The sequence below is a fragment of the Cetorhinus maximus genome, chromosome 10 (genome assembly GCF_964194155.1).
Source record: "Cetorhinus maximus chromosome 10, sCetMax3.hap1.1, whole genome shotgun sequence".
Classification (NCBI taxonomy): Eukaryota; Metazoa; Chordata; class Chondrichthyes; order Lamniformes; family Cetorhinidae; genus Cetorhinus; species Cetorhinus maximus.
The window spans coordinates 25,963,322-25,978,664 of NC_135888.1; the positions used below are offsets into that span (position 1 = coordinate 25,963,322).

Here is a 15,343-nt window from a genome sequence, read left to right on the forward strand (position 1 = left end):
GGACCACAGTGGTTCAAGAAGGCAGTTCTCCACCACCTTCTCAAGGGCAATTAGGGATGGGCAATAAATGCTGGTCCAGACAGCAAAGCCCATATCCTGGGAATGAATTTTTTAAAATGAAGAAATGATGGGCAGCAGGGCTGATGGAAGAAGGTTTTTGCACAATGAGGAAAAGCAAAAGGAACTTTATTTTCGCCCCAAATGTCTCATGCCAGACAGGCATTGGATTCCACACATTGCAGCCTAGGCCAGAATATCCGATTGAATTTTTCTGGCTATTTTGAAGTATTCATTGCACCACAGAACAATCCTTTTGAAGAGATTACACTAACCTCCAGCAGGGAAACTGAGAATATCAGATTACAGAACTCCAGACAAGCTCCAAAACCGCCCACACTACCAGCCATCGGCACAGAAACAAGACAGGCGAGTGTTGACATAAACTTGGCAGGACCAGCAGCGCCAGGACCACCGAGAATAAGGGTGGGTGGGGGTGTGGAGAGAAACATGTCCAACAGAACTGTGAAATCATTCAACTGTGCAAGAATATGGCACCCCCACCAACTCTCAGAAAACTGCCTCAAGTGAAAAAGCCCATCCCACCTTAATCCTTCCCGACATATAGTCGTAAGACCAGAGGAGCTTTGTAAAATCAGCCATCTTCAGCTCTGTACAACACAGCTGACAGGTGTCGAGATGATTAAAGTGTTGAGGGAAGCCAACAATTCAGGTTCTGATGAGTTTGATAGATTCTCAACAAGCCTACAGGGATCTCCTCAAAGCCTGCTTTATCCAAGTCATCTCTGAGCCCAGCTGGGACTGTTCTGCAAGGGAGTGGTAATGGAAACTGCTGAACTAATATTTAATAACTGGCACAGTGCTTCATAATCAGAATAGATGCCAATAAACATCAAAATCGCAAGTGTGGTAGGATGCGGAACTGAGACACAGAAATGGTCATCATAAGCATGCCTGTCAATGCAGAGCAGTTCCAGAGTTAACAAGGCTGCATTTTATTTCAGTAGGTTCATTCTCACAGCCTTCCTCTGCAGCTCAACCAAGGCTTTCTGGAGGGAACATTATGAGTGGCAGTACAGACTTCAGCTGAAACTTTTACATCCACATTTTGTTCTCTGTGTTCTGAAGCCACCCCAAAGTACAGACTTCACAGACAACACTGCCTTCTGGTACCTCAGGTCAATGACCATTTACCCCAGTCAATCCCCAGGTTATTGCACTGGATGTGGCATCACAGCCAAGCTCAAAGTTACATCAACAAAAACAAAGTTACCATCTATAAGATGCACTGTTACATCTTGCGCTAAATAACACCTTTAACTTGGTCCCTTAATATAAGAAGCTTAATATCCCAAGCTTCTTCACAGGACTACTATCAGATACAAACTGAATCTGAATCTTAAAGAGAAAGGCAGAGAGGTAATTCAAGAGTTTAGGGCCTCGGTAACTGAAGTCACAGCCACCAATAGTGGACTGATTAAAATCACGGACTCTCCACAGGCCAGAATTGAAGAAGTACCGAGATCTTGGAGGGTTGTAGGGCTGGAGGAGGTTATTGAGAGAGAGCGGGAAGGGGCCAGTACATGGAGAGATTTGAAAACAAGGAACAGTATTTTATGTTATCTTCCATCTCCTCGTTCTCCTATTTCTGTAACTCTTCAACTCTCTGACATCTCTACAACATTACTTTACAACATTAATGGTGCTATACAAATGCAAATTGTTCCAACGGGACAAGGCTTAAGCTTCTGCTCAAGTCAGTGCCTGTATCGCCTAACTGGTGAAATGGAACTCCCCAGCTAGTGAGGCGAAGAGCTAAAACCAGCGCACAGAGACTGCCCGGGAGAGTGGGCATAGGGTGCAGTCAAATTTAGATCCCTCCCCCCAGGACTCTTGCCCATCTTGTTAACTGTCCAAAGTGTGAAAGGGGTAACCTTAATAGAATGACAGCATCTGTTGCAAGAGCTTGTGTCTGATGCCTCATTAGGTTCCCTCATCCTGAAGTCATCAATTTGATGCATTTTGGGCCCCATTTAGTGAGGTCATTAAAATCGCAACAAAGAACTAATAGAGAACCACATTTGGGAAACCTCATCACATCATCATCGGAAAGCTCAATGTGGAAAAAAGAGAAATGATCACAAATCATTTGAATAAACATTCCTGTCACTTTGATTACAGTCTGGCAGCAAATGTAGAAATACAAACTTTCTCCAACTACCAGAGGGGATGAGGGAAATCATTTTATTTCCCAAAAAACATGCTGATCTTTCAGAATGCTCAGCAGCTGCCAGCCTCTCAACTCTCCATAAACAAAGGGCTTGTGAATGTCTAGGCTTCACGGCCCTGAGACTCACAGTAATGAAATTCAACTGTACAATCTCTCTTCTCTGGCATTACTCAACAGTCCCAGAGACCATCTCCCCCACACAGCCCTTCCCATTCCCCCCAAACTCCCCTCCCTCTCCCAGATGATCCTGCTGGGAACTCAGCAGCAGTGGATGTGAGCACCAGGAAGTGTCTACATACAACAGAAGGGAGGCACTTCTGCTACCATACACTCATCACATTACTGGATGGAGCAGGAGAGAGGGGAGAGGGGTGCGTGGAGGGGAGAAAGGGGGGCAGGAGTGAGGGGAGAGGGTCAGAGGGAGGAGATGGGAATAGGAGTGAGGGGGGAATGGGGCAGGAGTGAGGGGAACAGAAGTGAGGGGGGGAAAGGGGGGCAGGAGTGAGGGGAGAGGGTCAGAGGGAGGAGAGGGCAATAGGAGTGAGGGGGGAATGGGGCAGGAGTGAGGGGGGAGGGGGGGACGTGGGGGAGAGGAGGTGTAGGTGCAGGAGTGGGGTTTGAACACATTTTTACTTGAAGGTGAGAGTGCTACTGACTGAGCCAGCGTCTAACAGATGGGCTGAAATCAGCCTTTAACCCAAGTTTCCAGAACTATGTCCTGTGTTGGGTTTTAGCTGTTGCTTTCCTGCAGTTCCTATTGTGGCAGCAAAGCAGACGGTGAGCTTGGCTGTATAACAGCTCAAGCACAGCTCCAGCAACATCCCATCATAGCTGAGTAACAGAAAGCCTGTCCCACCCCCTACATATAATAAGAGCCCCTGTTTACTCGCTCCCAGGGGCCAGGGTCAAGAGTTGAAACCTCTCGAGTTCAGCATGCTGGGGGCTCCAGATTCCCAAGTCCCACAGCCCCTCACATGATAAAGCAGCCACTGTTCCTCTTGGCCAACTGCAGTCAAAAAAGACTCTCATTTCTATTGCACCTTTCACTACCACACCATGTCCCAAAGCACTTTAAAAAAGACACTTGATTGGCTGTAAAGTGTAGGCACTATTGCAATACAGGGAGCATGAGAGCTAATTTGTGCACAGCAAGATCTCAACACAGCGATGAGATAAATGACCAGGTCATTTATTTTTGGTGCTTTATTTTAAGTTCACTGGGGAGAAATTCCTGGTCTTCAAAACAGTGCCATGGAACCTTTCACATTTGCAACAGGGGAAAGATTGCCATGGTTTAAAGTCGCAACCAAAACACAGCACCTTCCAAACTGCAGCACACCCTCACTGCTGCCCTTCCGACAGTGCACCACTCCCTCACTGCTGCCCCTCCAACAGTGCACCACTCCCTCACTGCTGCCCCTCCGACAGTGCACCAATCCCTCACTGCTGCCCCTCCGACAGTGCACCACTCCCTCACTGCTGCCCCTCCGACAGTGCACCACTCCCTCACTGCTGCCCCTCCGACAGTGCACCACTCCCTCACTGCTGCCCCTCCAACAGTGCACCACTCCCTCACTGCTGCCCCTCCGACAGTGCACCACTCCCTCACTGCTGCCCCTCCAACAGTGCACCAATCCCTCACTGCTGCCCCTCCAACAGTGCAGCACTCCCTCAATACTGCCGCTCCGATAGTGCAGTGCTCTCTCTGTACTGACATTCTGACAGTGCAGCACTCCCTCAGTACTGCCCCTTCAACAGGGCAGCACTCACTCACTGCTGCCCTTCCAACAGTGTAGCACTCTCTCAATACTGACCCTGTGACAATGCAGCGCACATTCACTGCTGCCCCTCCGACAGTGCAGTGCTCTCTCAGTACTGACCCTATGACAGTGCAGCACTTCCTCAATAATAACCCTCCTACAGTGCAGCGTTCCGTCAGTGCTGAATCTCCAACAGTGCAGCATTCCCTCAGTACTGTCCCTTTGACAGTGCAGCACTCCCTCAGTGCTGACCCTCTGACAGTGCAGCACTCCCTTAGTCCTGATCCTCCGATAATGCGGCGCTCCCTCAGTACTGACCCTCTGACAGTGCAGTACTCCCTCAGTACTGATCCTCCGGCAGTGCGGCACTCTCTCAGTACTGATCCTCTGACAGTGCAGTACTCCCTCAGTACTGATCCTCCGGCAGTGCGGCACTCTCTCAGTACTGATCCTCTGACAGTGCAGTACTCCCTCAGTACTGATCCTCCGGCAGTGCGGCACTCTATCATTACTGCATTCCTAGTGCCGACCTGGATTATGCTTTCAAGTCTCTAGCTTGGAGCTTGGCACCATGACTTTCTGACTCAGAGATGAGCTTGAAGATTTTACTAAGCCACAACTAACACCGACCTGATACTGTCTCTGTGTCATAGGATGGCTAACACGTCATAATGCAAATACTCCTTCCCAATCTTCACATGGGTTCCATGAAGTCTCTTGGCATCAGGTCAAACACGGACAAGGAAACCGCCTGCTGATTACCATGTACCGCCCTCCCTCCGCTGATGAGTCAGTGCTCCACCATGTTGAACATCATTTGGAGGAAGCACTGAGGGTGGCAAGGGCACAGAATGTACTGTGGGTGGGGGACTTCAATGTCCATCACCTAGAGTAGCTCAGTAGCACCACTACCGACTGGCTAAGACCAAAAGGACAGAGCTGCTAGACTGGGTCTGTGGCAGGTGGTGTGGGAACCAACAAGAGGGAAAAACATACTTGACCTTATCCTCACCAACCTGCCTGTTGGAGATGCATCTGTCCATGACAGTATCGGTGGGAGTTATCACCACACAGTCCTTGTGGAGACGAAGTCCCAACTTCACATTGAGGATACCCTCCATCGTGTTGTGTGGCACGTCCACAGCACCTCATGGGTGCTGAGTCTTCAGTTGCCAGATCTATTCAAAATCTATCCAATTTAGCACAGTGGTAGTTTTTATTTAAATTTGTTCATGGGATGTGGGCATCACTGGCTAAGCCAGCATTTATTGCCCATTCCTAATTTCCCTTGAGAATATGGTGGTGGGCCGCTTTTTTGAGCCGCTGCAGTCCATATGGCGTAGGTACACCAACAACACAGTCAAGCGACACTTGCTTAGCAATAACCTGCTCACTGATGCTCAGTATAGGTTCTGCCAGGATCACTCAGCTCCTGATCTCATTACAGCCTTGGTTCAAACAGGGACAAATGAGCTGAATTCCAGGGGTGAGTTGAGAGTGACTGCCCTTGACATCAAGGCAGCATTTAACCGAGCATGGCATCAAGGAACCCTAGCAAAACTGGAGTCAATGGGAATCAGGGGAAAAACTCTCCACCGGTTGGAGTCATACCTAGCACAAGATGGTTGTGGTTTTTGGAGGTCAATCATCTCAGTTCCAGGACATCACTGCAGAAGTTCCCCAGGGTAGTGTCCTCGGCCCAACCATCTTCAGCTGCTCCATCAATGACCTTCCTTCCATCATAAGGTCAGAAGTGGGGATGTTCGCTGATGATTGCACAATGTTCAGCACCATTCGTGATTCCTCAGATACTGAAGCAGTCTATGTCCAAATGCAGCAAGACCTGGACAGTATCCAGGTTTGGGCTGACAAATGGCAAGTAAAGTTCACGCCACACAAGTGCCAGGCAATGACCATCTCCAACAAGAGAGAATCTAACCATCGCCCATTGATATTCAATAGCATTACAATCACTGAATCCCCCACGAACAACATCCTGAGGGTTACCATTGGCCAGAAACTGAACTGGATTATCCATATAAATACTGTGGCTACAAGAGCAGGTCAGAAGCTGGGAATCCTGCAGCAAGTAACTCACTTCCTGATTCCCCAAAGCCTGTCTAAGGCACAAGGCAGGAGTGTGATGGAATACTTCCTACATGCCTGGATGAGTGCAGCTCCTACAACACTCAAGAAGCTTGATACCATCCAGGACAAAGCAGCCCGCTTGATTGGCACCACATCCACAAACATTCACTCCCTTCACCACCGACGCACAGTAGCAGCAGTGTGTACCATCTACAAGATGTACTGTAGGAATTCGCCAAGGATCCTTCAACAGCACCTTCCAAACCCACGACCACTACCATCTAGAAGGACAAGGACAGCAGATAGTTGGGAACACCACCACCTGGAAGTTCCCCTCCAAGTCACTCAGCATCCTGACTTGGAAATATATCGCCATTCCTTCACTGTCACTGGGTCAAAATCCTGGAACTCCCTCCCTAACAGCACTGTGGGTGTACCTACACCACATGGACTACAATGGTTCAAGGAGGCAGCTCACCACCACCTTCGCAAGGGCAATTAGAGGTGAACAATAAATGCTGGCCCAGCCAGCGAAGCCCACATCCTGGGAATGAATAAAAAGAATTACCCTCATTCAGACAGCAAGTAACAAAAAGTAACAAAACAGAGATGGTCAATGTTCTACACAAACTAATCTGCAATTTCAGAAATTATGGTACACTGAAGCAGAGCGGATAATGCAGAAGAGGATTGCTTCTCTCATGCATTACATAGAACGGAATTGGCCCCACGATTGTCTGGAGATGATTCAACCGCAGACATCACCACTGCCTCCGATGCTGCCTTCACCTAATCTCCATACATGCACCTTCCAACTGCAGGCATGGGGTTGAGATCAGGAGCAAAACCTCAGCCTATTACCCCATCTTCATCAGAGGGGAGGCTGCTGTCAACTCCTGCTGTCCAGACTTGATATTGGCTATCTCAGCTTGCCTCTCCCTGGCTCAGGCCCAGCCACACCTGCTTGAGGAAGCAGCCTCAGCTCAGTGCTTCATTAAGCCATTAGGGGGAGAATTACTGTTTGTGAGGCTGAATCTTACGGATGTTTGTTAAATTCATTTGCAGGATGTCTGAATTGCTGATAAGACCAGTGTTTTTTGCCCATCCCTAGTTGGCCTGAGCTGAGGGTCTTGCTGGGCCTTTTCAGAGGGAAGTTCCAAGTCAATCGCCTTGGTGTGGGACTGGAGTCCCAGCGAGACCCAGGCCTGGTAAGGACAGCAGATTTCCTTCCCTAAAGGACATTAATTAGCAGTTCTGTTTTTATGAAAATCATCCACCTTTGACCCTATTTCTCCTGCTGCCCCTTGACAGTGTTAGTTTTCACATACACACTAATGACACCCAGCACTACCTCACCACCAACTCTCACACTCCTCCACTGTTGCTAAATTCTCAGCCGGCTTATACAATAAATACTACTGAACCAGCAGAAATTTCCTCCAGCGAAATATTGGGAAGACTGAAGCCATTGCTTTCAGTTCCCATGACAATCTCCGTTCCCTAGCTATGGACTCCATCCCTTTCCCTGGCAACTGCCCGAGACTAGTCCAGACAGTTCACAATCTTGATATCATAGCTGACCTCAGGGTGAGCTTCTGACCAAATAGCCACACCTTAAACAAGATGCTTCATTTCCGCCCGCATATTACTGCCAGACTCTGCCCCCGTCTCAGCCCTTCTGCTGCTGAAACCATCATCCATGCCTTTGCTAGCTCCAAACTAAACTATTCCAACACACTCCTGGTCAGCCTCCCACATTCTACCCTCCATAAACTCTGCCGTCTGTGTCCTAACTCCACCAAATCTTGTTCAACATCACCCCTGTGCTCGCAGCCCTACATTAGCCTCAGGTTAAGCAATGTCTCAATTTTAAAATTCTCATCCTTATTTGAAAATCCCCCCATGAGCTCGCCTCTCCCTATCCCTGTAATCTCCTCCAGTCCCACAACCCTCCAAGATCTGTGCACCTCTCTAATTCTGGCCTCAAAACCATCCCTGATTTTAATCACTCCACCACTGGCAGTCGTACCTTCAGCAACCTGGGCCCTAAGCTCTGGAATTCCTTCCCTAAACCTCCTTGAAGAAGCTCCACTAAACTAACCTCTTTGACCAAAAGCTTGGTCATCACTCCTAACATCTCCACATGTGACACACTTTCAAATTTTATTTTAAAATGCTCCTGTGAAGTGCTGTGGAACGTTTTATTCTGTCATGATCTTAATGAATGGCAGAACAGGTTCGAGGGGCCGAATGGCCTACTTCTGCTCCTATTTCATATGTTCGTGTGTCAAAGGAGCTATATAAATACAAGTTGTTGGTGTTGCTTGTATTGTATGACAGCTTATAACCCCATTTAAAATAAAATACAAATTTTCAAACTACCGAGGGTGGGATTTGAACTCATGTCCTCTGGAATATGAGTCCAGGCCTCCAGATCACTGGGGACATAAACATTGCACTACATGGTGGTGCTGAGTGTAGCTTCGGGGACAGGGGTCTCAGAGTCCATCAGGTAACTAGCAAACTTGCGCAGACGGTTAGGGAAGTGAAAACAAGCAGGACAGGTTATACCACATCAAAGTGGCAACTTTCGCCAGGAGCCTTACCTGCCCCAGCCCTTCCCACTGATCAGCAGCAATCCCACACCCTCACAGTCTAACACGAAACACAGCAATCTCCTCCCAGCACAAAATTTAAAAACACCCCATTCTTGAACTTGGGGACACCCATTCCAACATTAGGACAAACAGCGATTACAATTGCTATTGCCCCCACATGCATTTTGATAAAAGGAGTTAATTTTTCTATGAGGGGGTCAGCAGCCCGTGCTCATGACTAAACCCCCCAGATTCCAGCACCTGGAACCCACTGCAGCCTTTAATTCAGCGCTGGGAGAGAGAAGAGTAACCCTTACAGCTAGAGTCCGTCTCCAGGATCAGACCTGAGAGCACAGGGAAGATGCTCCCTTTGGGCAGTACCTTTCTTTAAATGTTCTCATTAAATCAGCAATCCAGGCACAATGGAGCATGAAGTGAATAAACGCAGTTCACATGGGTGTAAATGATTCAATTCTCCATCCAATTCGATGCAGTCAGTTAACAGGGAATCCACAGGAGGTCCAGGTCCCAGCCTCGTAGTCTCGGTCACCCCAGATCAGACTATTGACACTGAATCCAAGGCTCCACTCCCCCAGCCCATCCTCCAGATGAACAGGACACCAACACCACACAGCCTGTTCTCAGGCCCTGCCATTGCCAGCAAGTGTTTTCGTTCACAGCTGCCAGAAAACCACATCCCAATGGGCAGGCAACGCACAAACAGCTGCTGGAAAAGTTCAAGACCATTCTGTTACAAAAGGCTATTTCGGCTTTTGGAAGCAAAACTGCTAGATGGAGTTAAGATACAGATCAGCCATGGTCAAATTAATTGGGGGAACAGCCTCGAGGGGTTGAATGGCCTCCTCCTCTTCCTGTGATGCTGCCCAACAGCAATGCATGCATCTCTCCTTAGTTCAACTGCAAAGCAGCAGGCCCCAGCGTTCCAGTCACATGCTTCCATTATCTTCCCCTGAGGTCTCAACAACTAGAATTGCCAAATTATCGACAATTTTGTGCCTGAGAGCTGGAACTGTGCTTCTTACATTCACTGGGTCCACACACAATGAACAGCAGTTTGGTGGAGGGAAGTTACTGGCTGTCGAACCCATACGTACCCCAGTGAGAGTCAGTGAGTGTGGGCCCCGTACCCCAGTGAGAGTCAGTGTGTGTGGGACCCGTACCCCAGTGAGAGTCAGTGTGTGTGGGCCCCGTACCCCTGTGAGAGTCAGTGTGTGTGGGACCCATAACCCAGTGAGAGTCAGTGTGTGTGGAAATCACACGCTTTATGCCACACTACAAGGGCCACAGAAGCATTTTATCAACAAAATAACAATCTTACGGTAAGGTGCAAGTTCATGGGTGTTCTCTGACGGCAAGCCTGGGTTCATCTGGTTCTCAAGTTGGCTAAATTCTCAACTCAATGTCTCAAGCAGTGATCTCCTACCACAGACATATTCTGGTATAACAAGACCAAATTAATGGCCCCCTTAAGGTCCTAAGAGTTAAGAGCAGGAGTAGGCCCTTTAGCACCTCGAGCCTGCTCCACCATCCAGAAAGTTCATGGTTAATTTGATTGTGGCCTTAACTCTGCTTTCCTGCCTATCTCCCATAACCCTTGGTTCCCTTGTAGATCCAAAATCTGTCTAACTCAGCCTTGAATATCTCCAACAACACAGCCTCCACTGCTCAATGGGGAAGAGAATTCCAAAGAGTACTGACCCTCAGAAATAAAATTCCTCCTCATCGCCATCTTACATGGCCCTTATTTTTAAACTAGGCCTCATAGTTCTAAATTGCTCCCATGAGATGAAACATTCTATCAGCACCTACACTGTCAAACCATCCCTGTATCTTATACCGTATATTTCAATAAAATCACCTCTCATTATCCTAAACCCCAGTGAGTATAGGCCCAACCTACTCAACCTTTCCTCATAAGACAAACCCCTTCATCTCAGGAATTAGTCTATTGAACCTTCACTAAACTGGCTCCAATGCAAGTATATCCTTCCTCAAATAAGTAGACCAAAACTGTACGCAGTACTATAAATATGGTCTCACCAACAGTTGTAATAAGACTTCCCTACTTTTATACTCCATCCGACTTGCAACAAAGGCATCAAATGTTGGAACCCCATTTTTCAGGGCAGGCAGCCTTGGACAAAGAATTGCCATTGCCTGTGTGAGCTGATGTCAACAAGCAATTCACTGAAGCAGCTTCAATCAGCGGCAGGCATCAAACATCTTAAACCACAAATTAAACATGTTGTTCATGTGTTCAGAACTCATAGACCAGCGGTTCCCAAATGGAGGGATGTGACACCAACTGGGGTTGCAGAATCAGTGAATGGGATTGCGAGCTCCCCCTCCAGCAAGACTGCGTCCCACGCTGACACCGGGGCCCAGGTGGCACAAGGCTCTGCCTCGTCTTGCAGTCTGTCTCTCTGGGCCATTGGCTCCTGCCTGCAGCCACTTCACAAAGTCTCGAAGCCCAGTCTCAATCATGAAGCTGGGGGTGATGCCTCTGCTGCTCAGCTGCAGCCTATCAGAGCCCAACACTATCACCCAGTGCTGCAGAATGACCTGAGCCACCTTAAAATCCTCAACCTACACTTCTGCTGCCCCCTGGCCAAGCTTCACGAGCTGGAGTAACTCAGATGAAGTAATGGACTTTTGAGTACATAAAATAACATTTTTGCAAAGTACTTTAAAAACACAGATTTTCATATTTATACAATATAGTATATGTTGATCTATAATATGCAAACTTTAATAGTTATATACTGATTGTTACTTTGCTGCTTTACTGCTGTTTTGTTTTTGTTGGGATTTATCTGAAAAGGAAGAATACGCAGAGGAGAAGGCCGGGGAGTAGCACTCTCCTCCAGAGAGGCAGCACACTCATGATTGGCCAAATAGCCTTCTCTGTGCTGTAACCATTCTATGATTCTGTGAAGTGCTAAAGTGGGGAAATAGTTTAGGAAGCAATGTCACAAACTGAACACATCAAACGTATGCACCAGCATCAGAACCACAAATACAACAACAACAACTTGAATTTGTGTAGCACCTTGAACATTGTAAGTTAGTCCTGGGAAATATATATAATCTCAGACAATCGGCCATTTTTAAAGAGGGCAAGTTATACCATGACATGTGAACGTTATCAGAGGACTTCCTGGGAATGGAAAATGAGTTTCCAACATGAAGCTTGATGCCAGAACACCGAACTCGCCAGGCCCCACACACGCCGGACACTCGTCCGCGCTGGACACACAGTTCTTCATGTGTACAACAGGAAACTGATTCTGTTGCAAGAGTATCAGAGGTCGACTAAAAAGCACAGGATTTGAAACAATAATTTTAAACAGACTAGAAATTCTCCATACACTGCCTGCCTAACTTATATTGAAATCCCCGTACTGCAGATCCCTGAGAGCACTTTCATTCCCATCTGTGAATGACGCAGCCTCTAATCTCAGGGACTCCAGATGCCCTGATCAATGAGATGGGTTGCTCACCTGCCTGGCACAGAGCAGCCCTGTTAGTGAACGATCCCGACATAAAATGATAGAATAATACAGCGTAGAAGCAGGCCGTCTGACCTATCAAGCTTGTGCTGCTCTGTGACAGAGCTGTTAAATTTAGTCCCATACCCTAGGTTTTGCCCACAGCCTTGGAAATTAGGCCTCTTCAAATACATGACTAATTGTCTTTTCAAAGTCCCTCTAGGTTCTGATTCCACCACCACCCTGTCACCACCAATCCAGATCTTAACAATCTTCGGAGTGAAAATAATTCTCTCTGGTTCTTTTGCCAATTATTTGGCATCTCAGGTTCCAACCCACTTGCCAGATGCAACAGTTCCTCCAGATTTGTTCTATCAAACCCCCTCATAATTTTGATTAACTATTAGGTCTCCTTAATCTTCTGTCAATGGGCTGCCACAGAACGCACAGCCAGCAGCAGCGTGGCACAGTGATGGGGAGATGGCTGCAACACCCCATCCACCAACAGAGTCAAAAAGCATGCAGACTGAAAGTGAGGGAAGTGAGCACGCGGAGCAGATTACCTCAAGTGCATATGAGTGAAAGCAGAGAGAAGGCAGGAGCAGAGACTTACACTGTGGTCACTGTGAAAGCAGTTGCTTTACAAAGGAAACCAAAAAATCTTGATGCTACACTGACAAAAATCTCTTCCTGCTGTTCCTGGGTTCAGAACCAAAAACCCTGAAGTGATCGCTCACACACCACTATTAATTGTGACACAGAACGCAACAGGCAGAGTGAGACATACCGAAAGATAGAGAGCAGGAAAGAGCAAAAGAGAGAGTAAGGCACACACACAGACAGAAAGCATAAGGGACAGAGAGAGCAGGAGGCAGTGAGAGACAGCAAGCAAGCTTTAGCACCTGTACAAGAAGTCACCAGCTCAGAGCGAGAGTGAGGACAGACACTGTCACCTGGAGAAAGAAAGAGCAGGACAAATAGGAGAGAGAGCAGGAAGAGAGGCGAGAGAGAGCGGGAACCACAGGGAGTGCGCGCGCGCCAGGAGAGCCAAGTGGGCCGCAGAACGCCGGGAGAGCCAAGTGGGCCGCGGAATGCCGGGGGAGCCAAGTGGGCCGTGGAACGCCGGGGGAGCCAAGTGGGCCGCGGAACGCCGGGAGAGCCATGTGGGCCGCGGAACGCCGGGAGAGCCAAGTGGGCCACGGAACGCCGGGAGTGCCAAGTGGGCCGCGGAACGCCGGGAGAGCCAAGTGGGCCGCGCACACTGGGTTCGGAAGTGTGCACCAAGGGGAGGTAGCATGTGACAGGGCAGTGGAAGGTGGAGAGAGAGAGAGAGAGAGAGAGAAAGGGCAGGGGAAGGAGGTGCAAGATAGTCAGAGAGAGAGAGAGAGAGAAACAGAGAGATACTGAGAGGGAGAGGGGAAAAGGGAGCAGGACAGGGGCGGAAAAGAGCAAGCGAGTGTAGGGGCTGGTGTGCGCAAAGGAAGCCGGAGGGGTGCAAAAAGGGGGAGGTGGAAATGGAGCTCAGAAGTTGAAGGATGGAGAGTCATGGGGTGGGTGCAGGAGAGATTAGGGCCCAGGCAGCTGAAGGCACAGCCACCAATGGTGGCACAATTAAAATTGGGAATGCTCAAGCGGCCAGAATTGAAGGAGCGGAGGTGTTTTGGCAGGTTGTGGGGTTGGAGGGAGGGGCAAGGCCCTAGAAGGATCTGAAAATGAGGATGGGAATATTCAAGTTCGGTGTTGCTGGACTGGAAGCCACTTCAGGTCAGCATAACACAGGGGTAGCAGATGAATGAAATTTGGTGCCAATTCAGACTCGTGCAGCAGATATTTGGATGAGCTGAAGTTTACGTCAGGTGGAAGAAAAATGGCTGGTCGGGAGAGGGTTCAAATCATCAAATCTGAAGGCCCCAAAAGAACAAACCCAGAATATGGGGAAGTGCAACTTAACACAGGTAGACATACTGCCCTTTCAACCAGTTTAAATGCCAGTGTTGGGATGTGTGGAGTTGGAAGCTGTTCACTAAGGCACATAGTCCTGAAGAAATTACAAAGAGACAGAGAGAGAGACAGACAGACAGAGAGACAGACAGAGAGAGAGAGACAGACAGACAGAGAGACAGTGACAGACAAAGAGAGAGAGAGACAGAGACAGACAGAGAGAGAGAGAGACAGAGACAGACAGAGAGAGAAAGAGAGAGAGACAGACAGATGTGAACTGACCTCTGGTGTAAAGCACAAACTCAACACTCAGCTGGTCACTGGAGACCTCTTGGCCTCCAAATGGCAGTGAAATAATGATACTCACCTCAGTATAAATGCTGGACTGAAAGATTCCAGCGGCTGTGAGGAGCCTGGACTAATCTGTGCCTAAAAGACTGGATAAAAATAGCACAATCACTTGTGTGGTGCAGCTCAGGTTGTCAGAGGACATTTCCTGTCTGTGGGACAGTGTAGCACTCCCACAGGATGTACATTCTCTATAAACTCAATCTCAGCAGTACAGACTTTCACACAAACCAGTGAAAAAGAATTCAGCAATGGACCTGAGGCCGCAGACTCCCACTCAATGCATTATCAAGAACAGTCCTCGCACAACTACCTTGAGAAAAAGAGAGAGCAGTATACACCCTGAAACATCACACCTCTCACAGCAGGGAGGGAGAGGGGGAAAGGGGAGGGAGAGGGAGAGGGGGAAAGGGGAGGGAGAGGGAGAGGGGGAAAGGGGAGGGAGAGGGAGAGGGGGAAAGGGGAGGGAGAGGGAGAGGGGGAAAGGGGAGGGAGAGGGAGAGGGGGAAAGGGGAGGGAGAGGGAGAGGGGGAAAGGGGAGGGAGAGGGAGAGGGGGAAAGGGGAGGGAGAGGGAGAGGGGGAAAGGGGAGGGAGAGGGAGAGGGGGAAAGGGGAGGGAGAGGGGGAAAGGGGAGGGAGAGGGAGAGGGGGAAAGGGGAGGGAGAGGGGGAAAGGGGAGGGAGAGGGGGAAAGGGGAGGGAGAGGGAGAAAGGGGAGGGAGAGGGAGAGGGGGAAAGGGGAGGGAAAGGGAGAGGGGGAAAGGGGAGGGAGAGGGAGAGGGGGAAAGGAGAGGGAGAGGGGGAAAGGGGAGGGAGAGGGAGAGGGGGAAAGGGGAGGGAGAGGGAGAGGGGG

The 15,343-nt window shown here is 48.9% G+C and overlaps 1 protein-coding gene across 5 annotated transcripts in view; it reads right to left on the reverse strand.

Moving 5' to 3' along the window:
* Window positions 1-15,343, reverse strand: part of rxrab (retinoid x receptor, alpha b) — a 100,049-nt gene that overhangs the window by 63,702 nt on the left and 21,004 nt on the right. The window contains exon 2 of one of the 5 annotated variants that reach the window (XM_078550245.1): window positions 14,511-14,580. The exons of the other annotated variants lie outside the window; for them this stretch is intronic. The gene's annotated coding sequence lies outside the window, so the exon portion shown is untranslated. The remainder of the gene's footprint in view (window positions 1-14,510; window positions 14,581-15,343) is intronic. 5 annotated transcript variants of the gene reach the window in all.